Genomic DNA, 15,256 nt, shown 5'->3' with positions numbered 1-15,256 from the left:
AAAAGTATAACGTTATTGTAGCCCTAAGAAGGGCTGTTGGGTTGTTGTAGAATCACTCCTGCCTAACAGTAAGCTAATAGAACACCCTAACGCTTTCCCTGACCAGCAGCAGCTCTCTCCCTAGCGGCATCCAGACAGAGAATGATCCGAGCAGCGCGGGCAGCGGCTAGTCTATCCCAGGGTCACCTGATCTGGCCAGCCAACCACTGCTATCGACGTGTAAGGGTACCACGTCATGCTGGGTGGAGTGCAGAGTCTCCTGGCTTGTGATTGGCTCTGTTTCTGGCCGCCAAAAAGCAAAACGGCGGGAGCTGCCATTTTCTCGAGCGGGCGAAATACTCGTCCGAGCAACGAGCAGTTACGAGTACGCTAATGCTCGATCGAGCATCAAGCTCGGACGAGTATGTTCGCTCATCTCTAGTCATAACTATTCAGAACCTTTGCTGTGACACTCCATTTCCTCCTATTCCTCCTTGAGTTGGTCCTATTCCAGCTGTGTTTAATTAAACTGATTGGATTTGATTAGAAAATGCACACATCTGTCTATGGAAGAACTCACAGCTCCCACTGCATGTCAGAGCACATGAGTATCATGAGGTCTAAGGAACTGCCCAAGAAGCTTTAGAGGCAATATTGTGGCAAGGCACAGATCTGGCCAAGGTTACTAAAGGATTTCTGCAGCACTCAATGTTCCTAACAGCACAGTGGCCTCCATAATCCTTAAATGGAAGAAGTTTGGGATTACCACAACTCTTCCTTGGCCGTACAGCCAAACTAAGCAGTCATGGGAGAAGAACCTTGGTGTTAAATATCAACCCCAAGATCACTGTGACTGAGCTCCAGAGGTACAGTAGGGAGATCAGACTCACTGCAGCCCTCCACCAGTCGGGACTTTATGGCAGAGAGTGTGCTGAAAAAAAAAACACACAAAGGACTCCAGACTATAAGAAATAAGATTCTCTGGTCTGATGAGACAAAGAATTAACTTTTTGGTGTTAATTCTAAACCAGGCACCGCTCATCACCTGCCAAACACAATCCCAACAGTGACTCATGGTGGTGGCAGCATCATGCTATGGGGGCAGGGGCAGGACAACTGGTGGCAATTGAAGGAAAGATGAATTCAGCCAAGTACAGAGATATCCTGGATGAAAACCTCCTCCAGAGTGCTCTGGACACCATACTGGGCTGAAGGTTCACCTTCCAACAAGACAATGACCCTCAGCACACAGCTAAAATAACAAAGCAGCGGCTTCGATTGGGTCCAAAAGCTTGGTCCTGAAAGATGTTGGCACTGGTGAAGCCAAATATGGTTTACCACACGGAAACAAGAGCTTTTGTCTCTAGTCACAGAGCTTTTCCCAGCGTAGGATCTGTCCTTACACACTGTTCTCATTGTTTCCCCTCCATTGCCTCTTGTCACTTCTCCTTGTCAGAGTTTAATTAGGACAACGAGCTTTCACAGGCTCATTTGTCACTTCACCAGCTTTCTAACACTTCCTAACGATGGGAGGTTTAAAGCGTCTTGTGAGTGTGCATGATGATGAGAGTTGGGAGCCATACAGGAGAAATTTATATAGAAGGGGGCAGAGGGCGCCACTTAACAGGGTCACCAAGGTCGATTATCAAAGTCTTCTAACAGCAGAAGTTCTACCACCTGCATTCTCTTCATTTATTCTTTGCATTTTCTTTCAAAAGAAAAAACCAAGTCACCAAATAAAAAACAAACATAGAATCGGAGATGCAGTACTCATTACATTATTCGGAAGTAGAATATATTAGCACATTTTCCAGTGTTGTTTCCAGGCTGACATAAAGCATACTTACTTTATTATCCTGTCAACTGTGTTATGACTAAAAAGTGGGTTGGGTCCTAGTGTAATAAACTGAAGATTGGATCCAAACTTAGCAAATAGTGATGAACAAATCTAGAAACCGTCAATTCTGGTCCATATTGGACTTGCCGGTTTTGGCTCCCAAATCCCTAAAAGCCAAACAACAGACTGTCATTTGTGCTTTGCGTTTGTTTAGGGAAAACGTGGCAACCTGGTTGATTGACTACTGAGTCGCCAATCAACCAGCTTGCAGCCCCTTAGTGACCACTGCCATGCTCCATTTTGAGTATGGCTATGATTGGCTAGGTGGAACATCTGACTCTACTGCATAAGACGGGGGTTATTATTTCAGCATCATGCAGCATTATGCAGCATCATTTCAGCATCATGCAGCAATATATTAAAGGGACAGTTTTAACCCCTTCCCGTAATAGTACTTCAAATGCGGGGTGCGGGTGCACGAAGAGAGCTCATGGGTTGAGCCCTCTCCATAACCGGTAAGTCTTTTCTGCATATTGCAGAAAACACTTACCGGTATCACCCGTGATCAGTGCTAGCCATCCCGGTGACGTCATCAGTGCTACCTTACCCTACCAGTTTTAAAAGTATTTGCATTAGTTACCTTACACTACCAGTGACAGAATTCGCTGAATTCCTCTGAATGAGGTCAGGTTTCTGGCTTCTACAGGTCTCTGGTTATACATTGTAGAAAAAACTAATATGTTTGTAGCTCACCAGTTCGTGTAAGTAGCCTTTCCTCAGCACTGATTTCGAACGGACCAATGTGTCGTAATTAGAGATGAGCGAACACTAAAATGTTCGAGTGCTCGTTTCTCGGGTGGAACTTTTCCCGATGCTCAAGTGCTCGTATCAAATAACGAACCCCATTGAAGTCAATGGGAGACTCAAGCATTTTCCATTGAAAGAACACATTGAAAGAACACTAAAGAAGAACACATTGCAAATGTTTGCAGATGTTTTCACTGAGAGAACATATTGAAAGAACACAGTGAAGAACACATTGCAGATGTTCCGTATATCTGCTAACTTATCGGAAGACACGCCTGCCGAGCAGTGTTCTTCACGATAGTATATGAAGAACAATATGTGTGAAGAACACATTGCAGATGTTCCGTACATCTGCTAACTTATCCGAAGACACGCGTGCCGAATGGCGTTCTTCACAATAGTATATGAAAAAAAATATGTGTGAAGAACACATTGCAGATGTCACACAAGGCCTGTATATAGGTATATATAAAAATCCAATTGCACTTCTATAAAGGATTGTGGGAGCTCTGGGAGGGAATCCTACTTCCATTCATTGAACAAGAAAGATCCTGGCACACCAAAAACGTGCAGCGAAAAGTGTGAAGGTCTCAGGCATACAACATCCTTTCTCAAACACGTGGAGCCGCTGGATCGGAAAATGAGAAGAGTGAGTGTGAATTAAGGGGCACAGCCTAAGATAAGGCTGTACCCCTATATTCACGCGCACTCTTCTCATTTCCCAAACCAGCGGCTCCATGTGTTTGATAAAGGTCATTCACATTGCAAACAAGTTGTTGGTGAGCCGTGATCTTTCTTTTTTTCAGAACAAAGATATAAACATCAAAAATCTTGGAGCCTTTTACTCGGGCAGCTTCCTTCAGAAGAGGATGCCTTATATATACCAGAGGTGAAACAGATTGGCTTGGGACAAACTGCAAAGTCTCTAAATCGGAACAAACAAATAAATAACTAAATAAAAGCTGTCAAAAGTGATTTAGACAAGTTCAGACACTTTTTCAAGCTTGTACAGATAAAGGAGAGGTTTATCATAGAAGGAGACTTCAATTAAAAGGAAAAGAGTGTGGCCTATGTTGCTACACTGTGCTTCAAACAGTGCACCAGCTCTGGCTAAAATTACACCAGCGAGAGGGAGATATAAAGTCTACCATTTGGACAACTTTGGTTTATCTTTCACACAACAATAAAAAACATTAGCTGTGTTCTAAAGTGTTGTAAAGTGCAGCCGCAGCACAATTATGGTGCAAACACTTGATATATACCGTATATTCTGGCGTATAAGACGACCTGGTGTATAAGACGACCCCCCTACTTTCCTGTTTAAAATATAGAGTTTAAGAAATATTCGCCGTATAAGACTACCCCTTTTCCAACGCATACAAAACACCGGTAAAAATTAAAAAAAAAAACAGATTTGAATTTAACATGGTCCTTTTTTTCATTTAAATTCTTATGACATGCAGGTATATAGCAGGAAAACTGTCGCTCATAAACATAAGGCATACAACAACAACATTACCATCGTCCATTTTACTGTAAATGTTACCATACTGTACCTTAAATTTTTATTTATTAAATATTCCATGCCATGTACTCAGAAGCGGGAAAAAAAATTCCAAATGCAATGAAAATGGTGAAAAAATGCATTTGCGCCATTTTCTTGTGGGCTTGGATATTACGTCTTTCACTGAGCACCCCAAATCACATGTCTACTTTATTCTTTGGGTCGGTTAAGGGGATACCAAATTTATATAGGTTTTATAATGTTTTCATACATTTACAAAAATGAAAACCTCCTGTACAAAAATTATTTTTTTGATTTTGCCAACTTCTGGCGCTAATAACTTTTTTATACTTTGGTGTACGGAGCTGTGGGTGGTGTCATTTTTTGTGAAATTTGATAATATTTTTAATGATATCATTTTTAAGACTGTACGACCTTTTGATCACTTTTTATAGATTTTTTTATATTTTTCAAAATGGCAAAAAAGTGCCATTTTCGACTTTGGGCGCTATTTTCCGTTACGGGGTTAAACGCATTGAAAAACGGTTATCATATTTTGATAGATCGGGCATTTTTGGACGCGTTGATACCTGATGTGTTTATGATTTTTACTGTTTATTTATATTTATGTCAGTTCTAGGGAAAGGGGGGTGATTTTAAATTTTAGGTTTTTTTATTATAATTTTTTTTTTTTAACTTTTTTTATTTTTATTTATACTATTTTTAAGACTCCCTAGGGTACTTTAACCCTAGGTTGTCTGATCGATCCTACCATATACTGCCATACTACAGTATGGGGATTTTCCTCATTCATTACAATGTGCACATTGTAATGAAGGGGTTAAAACGATCGCCGCCCCCGATGACGTCACGGGGAGCGGCGATCCCAGGTAAGATGGCGGCGCCTATGCGCCGCTATCTTTTTGAGGCTGCCGGCAGCTTTGCCGGCAGCCAACGCTGTGAAAACACCCGCGATCGGTGCTAGCAATATGCAGCAAAGACTTACCGGCTATGGAGAGGGCTCAGCCCGTGAGCCCTCTCCATGCAGTGCGACCCGAATACACGGCGGGCGGGCGGGATTACCGGCGTATAAGACAACCCCAGAGAAGACAGAAGATTTTTCTGTCTTCAAAAGTCGTCTTATACGCCGGAATATACGGTACATGGTGCAGACAAAAAAAAAAAAACTGGTGATATATGATATAGATATCCGGGCCACTGCTCTTACAAATGATCATATAGATTCTTTTGGCTGTAATTGATTTTCCTTGATTTCCACCAATTGCTATCTCCAAAGAAGTCTCCAGTAGCCACAAATGATGCAACATCATAAGGTTGCAGGTGGAGTTTATACACTACATAAGAGATGATTGGCATAATGGTAAAAAGGTGTCATTCAGGATAGGCAGCAGACAAGTAGACCTATCCAGGTTCAGGACCTTCACAACCAAGACATATTGCCACATTGACTGCCGAACAGCCAATCCGGCAAATAAATGCCCCAATCTACTAACCATGGCCAAGGGGAAATGTAATATGTCGTATTCGCTGTTCGCCAGTCAATCCAGCAATATATTTGGTATGCAGCTGAATTGGTCTTCAGTAGCCTGAGACTACACCATAGGATCCATGGAGCAGAAGGATAAAGATGGGCAAGAGTAGAGCCGGCATGTTAGTAGTAGTAAAGCATGTTAGATATATAGTAGAGGGTGTATCATTGATGGTGCAGCTCGCTGGCTACAGTTGCCTTGTGGTAGAAAATAAAGTGTGACATACATGACCCTCCGTAGTCCGTCAATGTTATACACAGAGGAAGAAAACAAATATAATGAATAAATGTTTCAAAAAATGAGCAGGCTACTAAAATGCATCATTTGTAGCAATAAAATAGTTGCCACAGATAAAATATTAAAACAAAGGAGAAATATAAAGGAAAGTAAATCACCACTTTCGGAAGTTATGTTAATAAGTATTCTAGAAGTAGATTGGGATCCTGGGTGTGTAATTACTTCCCCAGCATATTGTATACATTCACTGTATGCAGTCCCCAGGACCCGGCCTGAGCCAATGGGTGGGAGGATGAAATCCGTTTAAGAAGTGTGAAGCTAGTGATACTTTCAGCGTGTGAAGCAATTAGTAAATATTTGAAATTGAACCAATATAAACAGAAATACACATCCTACGCGCTCTAATTGGGAGGGTCTGGGATCAGCCAACTATTGTTAGGGGTTAATGGCGGGATGAAACACTCCATTATTCTGTTAATTATAAAAAATTCCTTTTGTGTAGAGCCATAACTAGCTCAGCCTTGAACAAAATGAGAAGGAAAGTAAGTTATAAAATGTACAGATTTTATATATATATATATATATATATATATATATATATATATATATATATTTTCGTATATATATATATATATTTAGATATGATCAAGTATCTCTACAAACTGTGCACTAAATACAATTTACCAAGAATATTCCAGTATTTTATTATGGTGTCGTATCCAGCTCATACACAGGCATAGTATGGACCTGTATAGGTGTAAACCAAAATTTTGATTATATTTAAAGGGAGTTTCCCAGACATACATTTCCTTTTCCCCAGCAATTTGAGAAAATATTTTAATTTGATGCAAATGAGCTTCTTGGTGCACTGGCATTGGGGCCATTGCTGCTGGTGCACCCATTTTGCTCCTTTTTATGAAGAATGGTTGCCTGCATATTATAATCCACTACTGACCTGTATATATATAATGCTCTGTAACATTCTGCCAGCACTACCTACAATCTGCTTTGCTCCTCTTGCTCTACAACATGCTGCCTGCAGGTAGGACACTATATACAATCTTCTTGGGTCCTCCTGCTCTATAACATGCTGCCAGTAAATGGGACAGCATGTTGGACTTGATGGACCCGTGTCTTTTTCCAACCTTATATTATATACTTTGTTGAATGCAATGTATTTCCTGCCATCATCTCAGATATTATGATTGTACAATACATTTTCATACTTCTAAAAGACTAAATAGAAGACTGGAAAATACAGAAAAGTTTTTATGATGAACACTATTTTCTGTGGTCACTGTGGAGACCTACTGTCCATTTGTGAGACCACATAATAACCATGGATTTTGCACCAAATCTCTGGGGACACGCAATGGAAAGGAATAGTGGGAGCCCTGGTTTTGGCTGCGGTTCAGCCATGCTCTCCCATGCGTGTAGCAGCTGCTATACCCTCCGAAAAACAGCCGCAGCCAGGGCTCACCCAGGTGTTTGGGTCCAGAACAAAGGACCTTTTCACTGTCCTGGGAGGATACTGAAGCCGTGCTGCTTGAATGGGTTGTTCCCAGCTGGTTGTGTTGCTGTGTATGTATACAGTCAGTCCTCTTCTAACAGACATGAGTAATCTGACTAAAATACTCATTGCTGTGAAACTAAAAAAGTGATGGGGACTGTTAACCCGTCTGCCACCTGGATCCAGTCTAGTTATGTGCCAAATCCTCTGCTTGTCTATGGTAGGGGAATATCTGCTAAGAACTCATAGGGACTTTTCACCACAACTTATATCCGACTACAGTTAACCCGTATGATGAGGAGAACTAACCCCTCACAAATTACAGTAAAATCAGAGAAACTATATTTATTGCCACAGCCCAAACTTTTTTCCTTTTATTTTGCAAATTGAGTTTATAGGGAGATACATCCGCATTTTCTATGTGTAATATTAAGTGTTATGTGATATTTATTAATAAACGCCGGTTTTTGCATGATAATAAGAGTTGATATTTTTCAGGGCAAAGCTACCACCTTTTCCCATTTTTAGGTGATTTTACCTCACTTGAAGATTTCAAATTCAAGAATAATAAAGAGTATAAGAAAACGGTTCTTATACTGCGATTCTGGATTTCTTTTTCAAATGATACACATACACCATATACATGCTACACACAGTAGTGGATTATAATATAATATAACCACCCACCAAATTTTATATCACCCATGAAGTTCCTGCTCACAATACACAGGTACACAAGAGCCAATTTAGAACCTTTGAAGATCCTGAAACTGCAGATTTAAAGCAAGCGCAAGAAACCCCTCCTCCATTCCCCAAGAAACTTGATTCTATTACCATATGTAGGGTCCCAACTTGTGGGGTCTATAATATTCAGCCCAGGGCCCATGGCAGTCTTATAGGAAACCTGTCATCAGGGACCTAGTTTTCACTAAAGACATGTTACATAAGCCCATTACAGCTACATTGCACATATGCCTTTCTGCTTTCTCTAAGCATTTGCATTACAATATAATTGTGTGTTATAACTTACCTCACATCCTGACAGAATCCTCTGTGTAGTCCCAGGGGTTGGGTTTTGTTTTTGATGCATTTTATTTGACTTGTCTGTGTTGCAGACTCCTCAGCTCTTGGCACCCACCTTTGGGCTGAGAGCTGAGCATGCTACAGCACAGACAAGTCACATGTTGTTTTTTGAAATGCATCCAAAACAAATCCCAACCCCTGGGACTACACAGGGGATTCTGTCAGGACTCAAGGTAGGTTATAACACACAATTATATTGTAATGTATATAATATCTATGGGGAGGGGGTCTTGCCTGTATATATTATCTACGTGGGGATCCTACCTGTATATCCTATCTATATGTTAATTAGGGGGGTCTTGTCTGTATAATAAACTGTGGGTGCTGTACATACTTTAATTTATTCATGGGACTATACAGCACTGAGATCCCGATCTTGACGGAATATTAGGGACATTCCTTGTAATCTTTCACCACAATATGATTAACTGATACAGTTTCCAAGTGTTTACTCCTTCCTTTACATAAAGTGTGACCCCCAACCTCTGAAAATTTAGCCATCCAGAAGATGTTTATATGGTCAGACTAATAACGAAAGATGAGATTTTCATTTTTCATAAACAAATGAGTAACAATATTCGGATAAATATTACAAGCTTACGAGGTCTCCAGAAGTTGTATCTGAGGAACATGTTCTGATATGAAGCCAAAATGTTTGTAAATTCATAAAATAACAATAAATAATCATTTGCAGCTAATTTATTTTTTTCAGCCTTGGCAAATTAAAACACATTTTTGAGTCTATTTATTTCAGCCTCATGTTGTAGGGCCGGTCACGCCCAAGTTGTGGGCTTTAAAAATGGTGCCAAAATGTTTTGCTCAACGCTAAGTAATGCAAATAGTTTCATCATCAATGTTACATGATCTTGGCAACCTGCCTGGCTTGAGAAAATATGTCCATAACAAAAAAAAATACGAGGTCTTTGTATTTAATCGATATGTAGCCTTTAGCTCTATTACTTCTATCTTCAGATCCTGAGGGAATAAGTATGAAGCAAGTTGGATTTCAGCATGCCTAATCCTTAGTTTTACAAGGAGATAAGCATCTGCCAGAGGGGCAGAGCATGCACGTTTATGGGGACGTAGTAGCAGGAATGAATTCATCCATAACCCAAGCCAAGCTGTTGCTTAGGGGCCCACACTGACATTCTCAGTAAATACAGATTAAACAAGTAATAGATTCCATTCTTTGCCATTCAGAGTGAAGTTATGCATTATAAGGCCCCCAACCATAACTTTGATTAGAACACCAAGGATACTAAATATGTCCTTACTAGAGAGGAGTGGACCCGAACGTGGTGTGGCTGTGCACTGCGCAACTAGCCATAGTTTTGATTGGCCAGGGGTGTTAATTTGCCGGATTGACTGTTTGGAAGCCAATCCGGCATATGTCTGGGTTGTGCAGGATACACTTGAACCTGAAGGAGAAGTTTGGATCTGCTCATCTAAAGTCACTACTTAGTAGACAATTGTGTAACGTATATGACCACCTTTAGTTTGTAATGAAACAACCAATTAATTGATTTTTATGGTTTTATATACTTAAAGGAATTCTGTCATTAATAATATTAAACACCCCCCTCCATTCAACAGAACAGGCAATTTCTTGACTTCCAGGTTTCAGCCGTCCTGTAGACGATCCAAAAGTCCAGAACTGTGTGCTGTGCTCCATTGACTTCTCTGGGACCTCTGGATTAATTTAAAGTAACTCGTAAGTCTCTGTGCTGTGGAGCAGATGAAGGGGACTTAAAATGCTCCATTCTGCTGATCCTGTATCCTGTGGACAGGAATGAATATTACTAAAGACACAACCCATATAAGCCACATACATTGGCACTGAAATCCACGATTAATCTGGATTAAGTATATTACTCTTTGTGCAACCTATAGGCACCATTTAGTTTTAGTATAACTCCATGGATCACAATTGGTGTTATGAGTAATATAGATGACTCAATGCTGCAAAAATTAGCTTTATATGGTAAAAGTATGGCATTGCGCAGGAGCTGTATGTCAAAAGAAGTGCCTATATTTGGGCAATACATGGCATTGGATATTCTGAGCAGTGTTTGTAGGGACTGTCTGAAGTGATACAATGCACTGCGGATCATTGCATAGCTCTGTGTAGGTACTCTGGCAGTATATTACAATATACAAATGGGCTTGACTTGGTGCCAAAGTTGGAAAAATGTGCCATTCCCAGCCTGAGATGTATATTGTTGTCATTTATTTAAAAAATGAGAACATATCTGCTTTGTAAGAATCACAGTGATGGAGTTTTGAGCCATTAGTGTCCATATCATCCATTGAAGAACCGTAGAGCGGTCTTTTAATTCCGTAGTGCCCTTCATTGGGAATATGATACACAAAAGCCTTAAAGTAAATAAAAAATGCAAGTCACTTTTAGACAACGCACTATATCCTGGTAAAGAAAGGGTGCAGTATGATGAGATACCTGAGAGAGACAAAAAGGCGCAGCTTTGATGTGAGACAGGATATTTTCCTTCCAATTCCCACATTATTGTGCAGGATATGTGGTGATTCAGTGAATGAGAGATGCCTTTGTCTCCACTGATCAGAGCAATTTGCAAACTCGGAGGGAAGCAAAGTTAATAAAGAGACTATGGATAACATGTCTGTCAGCGCTGCAGACAGGAGCTTATGCACTGTTATTATCATTAACTGTCTGTTTGCCGCGCCGCGTTTCATAAATGCACTTCCAACAAGTGCTTAATTGCCGGGTTATTACCCCGATCACTGAGAATAAAGGACCATTTCAACTGCAACCTTTTAATGTAAAATCTGTCCCAGAGAAAGTACTTTGTCTTGTTCAATGAATTATTATAGAGTTTATCAGAATATGTCACATTCCACGGCAATGTAGTAAAGTCATAACAGCATTCCATGTAAGAATGTTTGACTTTGTGGTGTGTTAGCTTATATGATTAGAAGAAAATACTACCGTAGTAAGATTCAGATATGAGACCTTTGTATATTAGCAATGTATGTTATACATTATATTTTTCACAGTTCTTAGAAATCTCATATGCATAGTATCATTTTTATCTTTGAGGCTACCTGTGCATGAGACGTGCATTTATATGGGATGAAAACAATGGTAGCACATATCGTGTGTCATTTCGGCCTGAGCTCTGCTCATTGCAAATGACAGCCAGGGACTCAAAAACAGGCAGGAATAGCCGGACTTGCTTTCATTTTTGCGTCACGAGTAGTCGGCTTACATACAGACTAAGCCTTTGATACTAATGAGGACGTGTGCTAGCTGTAGAAAATACGACTAGCACACATCCTCATTTCCTCATCGCGTGCAGGTAGCCTGAGGCGGTGATCTATGATTAGGGGCGTATTTAAAGAAATTGCTTAGGGCCCCATAAATCTTGGGGCCCCACACTGACATTTTCAGGTCACCAACACAAATAGACTCATTGATCTGCCATATGTATTAGAGGGCCCCCAGAAATAACTTTGCCTGGGGCCCCAGAAAAACCACATCCACCCTTGTATATAACATAGGTTAGGAAAGATTATTATCTGGATTTTACTATTTGCAATGCTTATAATCAACTATGCAGCAAATGTCAGACAAAGGGGCACATTTACTTATGGGGTCCGAGGAGTGACACAATCTCCTGTTCAATACCTGTCACAGCCATGCAATCCCCAAAATCGTCCGAAAACCTGACGAAAGTGCAGCCATGGACCCTTAGTGAATAAGCCCCAAAGTCTGCTTACAGATTACATACAAATATACCCAAGAAGACTACCTGAAATTTAACCCTGTGTATGTATGTAGACTGTGCAAAACAACAATATGATCTAAAATTTATAGTGGAAACAAATATGCATAAGAATTTTAGATACAGTGTTGACATGTTACTACCCATAACACTACTGTACAAGACCCTAATAATCCTGCCACATCATTGTCACTACTCTACATACAGACAGAATATTATCACCAGATTATTACTGAATAAAACCCAGTCTGTAGATGGAAGAATATTATTGAGGAGACCTAGCAGAGATGTAATAATAATCTTTATTTCTATATACAGGCGGTCCCCTACTTAAGAACACTCGACTTACATACGACCCCTAGTTACAAACGGACCTCTGGATATTGGTAATTTATTGTACTTTAGTCCTAGGCTACAATAATCAGCTGTAACAGTTATCAAAGGTGGCTGTAATGAAGATTTAGTGTTAATATTGATTCTTGTGACAACCCAACATTTTTAAAATCCAATTGCCACAGAGACCAAAAAAGTTCTGGCTGGGGTTACAATGATAAAATATACAGTTCTGACTTACATACAAACTCAACTTAAGAACAAACCTACAGACCCTATCTTGTATGTAACCCTGGGACTGCCTGTAGTGCCATCATGTTCTGCAGAGAGGCATTTACAAATAAAATAACATAGCATATACCTTAACAGACATTACAGAGCAATGACAGATGAAATATTAGGATTGAGCCTTGTTCACAAAGGCTTACAGTATAGGAATAGTAATAAAAAATAGATATTAAAGTGAACCTGTCAACAGGAATGTCATTTTAGCTGGTTAAGCTGGTTACAGGTTCCAATAACCTATGCTATGCTGATTTTAAAAATGCCTGAATCATTTCAGTACTTTTTATACGTTTAATTCGCATCACCGGCTCTTTTCCAGCAGTGTGTGGTGAGTCCCGGGGGAAGGGCAGATGCAGCCTGTGAGTGCCTGTGTCTCAGTCTCCTCCACACCCATGCAGCTTTTTCTTACCCCTCCCCACTTCCTGTTATGTACATTGAGCAGACAGGGGAGGGAGGAGAATGGCAGTAGAGGAAGAATACATGAGGAAATATAGACACAAACAGGCTGCAACTGCTTCCCCCCAGGACTCTCCAAATGTTGGCATTTTTAAAATCAGCATAGCATAGACTATTGGAACCTGTCACCAGCAAAAAAATGACATTCCTGGTGACAGGTTCGCTTTGAATTCATCTAGTGATCACATCATGAGAAAGTCCAATAGAGTCACTGCTTCATTGGAGAAATCAGAAGAGGTAGCAGTGCACCAGTTTTGTCTTCTCCCCAGGGTCTTCAAGAATCTCTGACAACCCTATTAAACTGTAGGAGAGTAACTGTAGTGATGCCAAAACACGTCCCTGTAGAGTTACTATCTGCACCACCAGCCGTCAAATGACAGCAGTCAGATAACAACACACTTGAACTTTAATACCCTTCGATAAATATATATGTATCTGTTGTACCGTTCTGGTGCATTTGGGTTCTGTAAATCCTAAATGTTGCCTTTTCTTTCTCCTTTATTCATCAGTAATGAAGCAAACCACACATTTTATCCAGCGTTTTAATCACTTCGGCCTTCAGACAGGTCAAATCAGTTCATCCCAAATTACCCAAACCCCTGTAATCAATCAGCGTTGTCCCATTCTTTGACCAGCTGAGATGTAATTATTTCCACACACAAGCGGATCGTCAGGAGAAATGGGGCGTGCAAATGCATCGCTGGTGACATTACTTTCAGTTCTACATTTTTGCTCGGGCTCAAAATCTAACAAGTACTGCACCCTGACTCCGGGACAATCTGTAACACAATAATTGCGCTTTACAGAAACAAATTTACAACAAAATGAGTACATGGCGTGAAGTGATTTTCTATGTAAGGCTCTTTTGTACAGCAACTTTGACAATTTTGAGAAAGGAAGATAACTGAGAAGAGTTGTAAAATTCCCCCAATTATTCAAGGAGTCTACCCCAAAAAGTCTCTCCCAAATCTCCTCAAAGGTTATTTTTTTACTGAGCGATGACGTAAGACGATACCTGGGGGCAGAGTCTAAGTGGCACCCGGTTTTAACCAGAGCCCGGCTGCAAAGTGGGTTGGACTTGCTGCGGCGGGATACCACCAGGTCGCTCCACAGGCACTACTTTTCTCGTGGTGGCGGCCAAGGCGAGGTACAGAATTGTGAGGAGGAGATAGAGTTGTGGACAGGCTGGAGGTCAGGAAAGGCGCAGGGAATCGAAGTCAGGTACAGGAATCGAGGTCACAACGGGAAATCACAATAATCACAGGAATAACACAGGGAAGCTTTCTCAGAGGCACAAAAATTTGACAGGGGGCACAGGAAGGGGCTGTGAATTTAACAGGGAAGGCGGCTGGCGGCCAGCGCAAATTATAGCCGCGCTGGCCCTTTAAATATCAGAAAGCCAGAGCGAGGGGACCGTCGCTGGAACGAGGGAAGAGGGCTCCAGGGGCTTGGGGAGGCACATAGATGTACCTGTGACCCAAAACATGGGTCATTCAATCCCTAAATATCCCCACTGTGTGGATTTTCAGCACAGATTTCTCAAGGTCATTAATTCAATTTTCAAGGTCAGTAATTCAATTTTCAATGTCATTAATTGACCTTGTGTAAATTTCTATGAAATCTGCAGAAAAGAGTTGATGTTCCTGTGCGCACCAGATCTCTCATGAAAAGTCCGAAAGAATTGTGTCTCACGTCCCATGTTAAAGTTGCAACACAAAAATGTAGTGCACTCTGTCAGGGCAGTGCAGGGAACACCAGCTTCATAATGAACAGGTGCCAGAAATCCGCAATCTGGTGCACTCTGCACTATACACAGGCAAACTGCACATAATACACTCTGCACGCTTACTCTATGCACTGAGATTTATGATATAATTGACCCTTTGTTGTCAGATGTAACAGTAAACCAGTTTATGG

Source organism: Engystomops pustulosus, chromosome 4 (genome assembly GCF_040894005.1).
Source record: "Engystomops pustulosus chromosome 4, aEngPut4.maternal, whole genome shotgun sequence".
Lineage (NCBI taxonomy): Eukaryota > Metazoa > Chordata > Amphibia > Anura > Leptodactylidae > Engystomops > Engystomops pustulosus.
Note: the sequence above shows the minus strand (reverse complement) of the source record.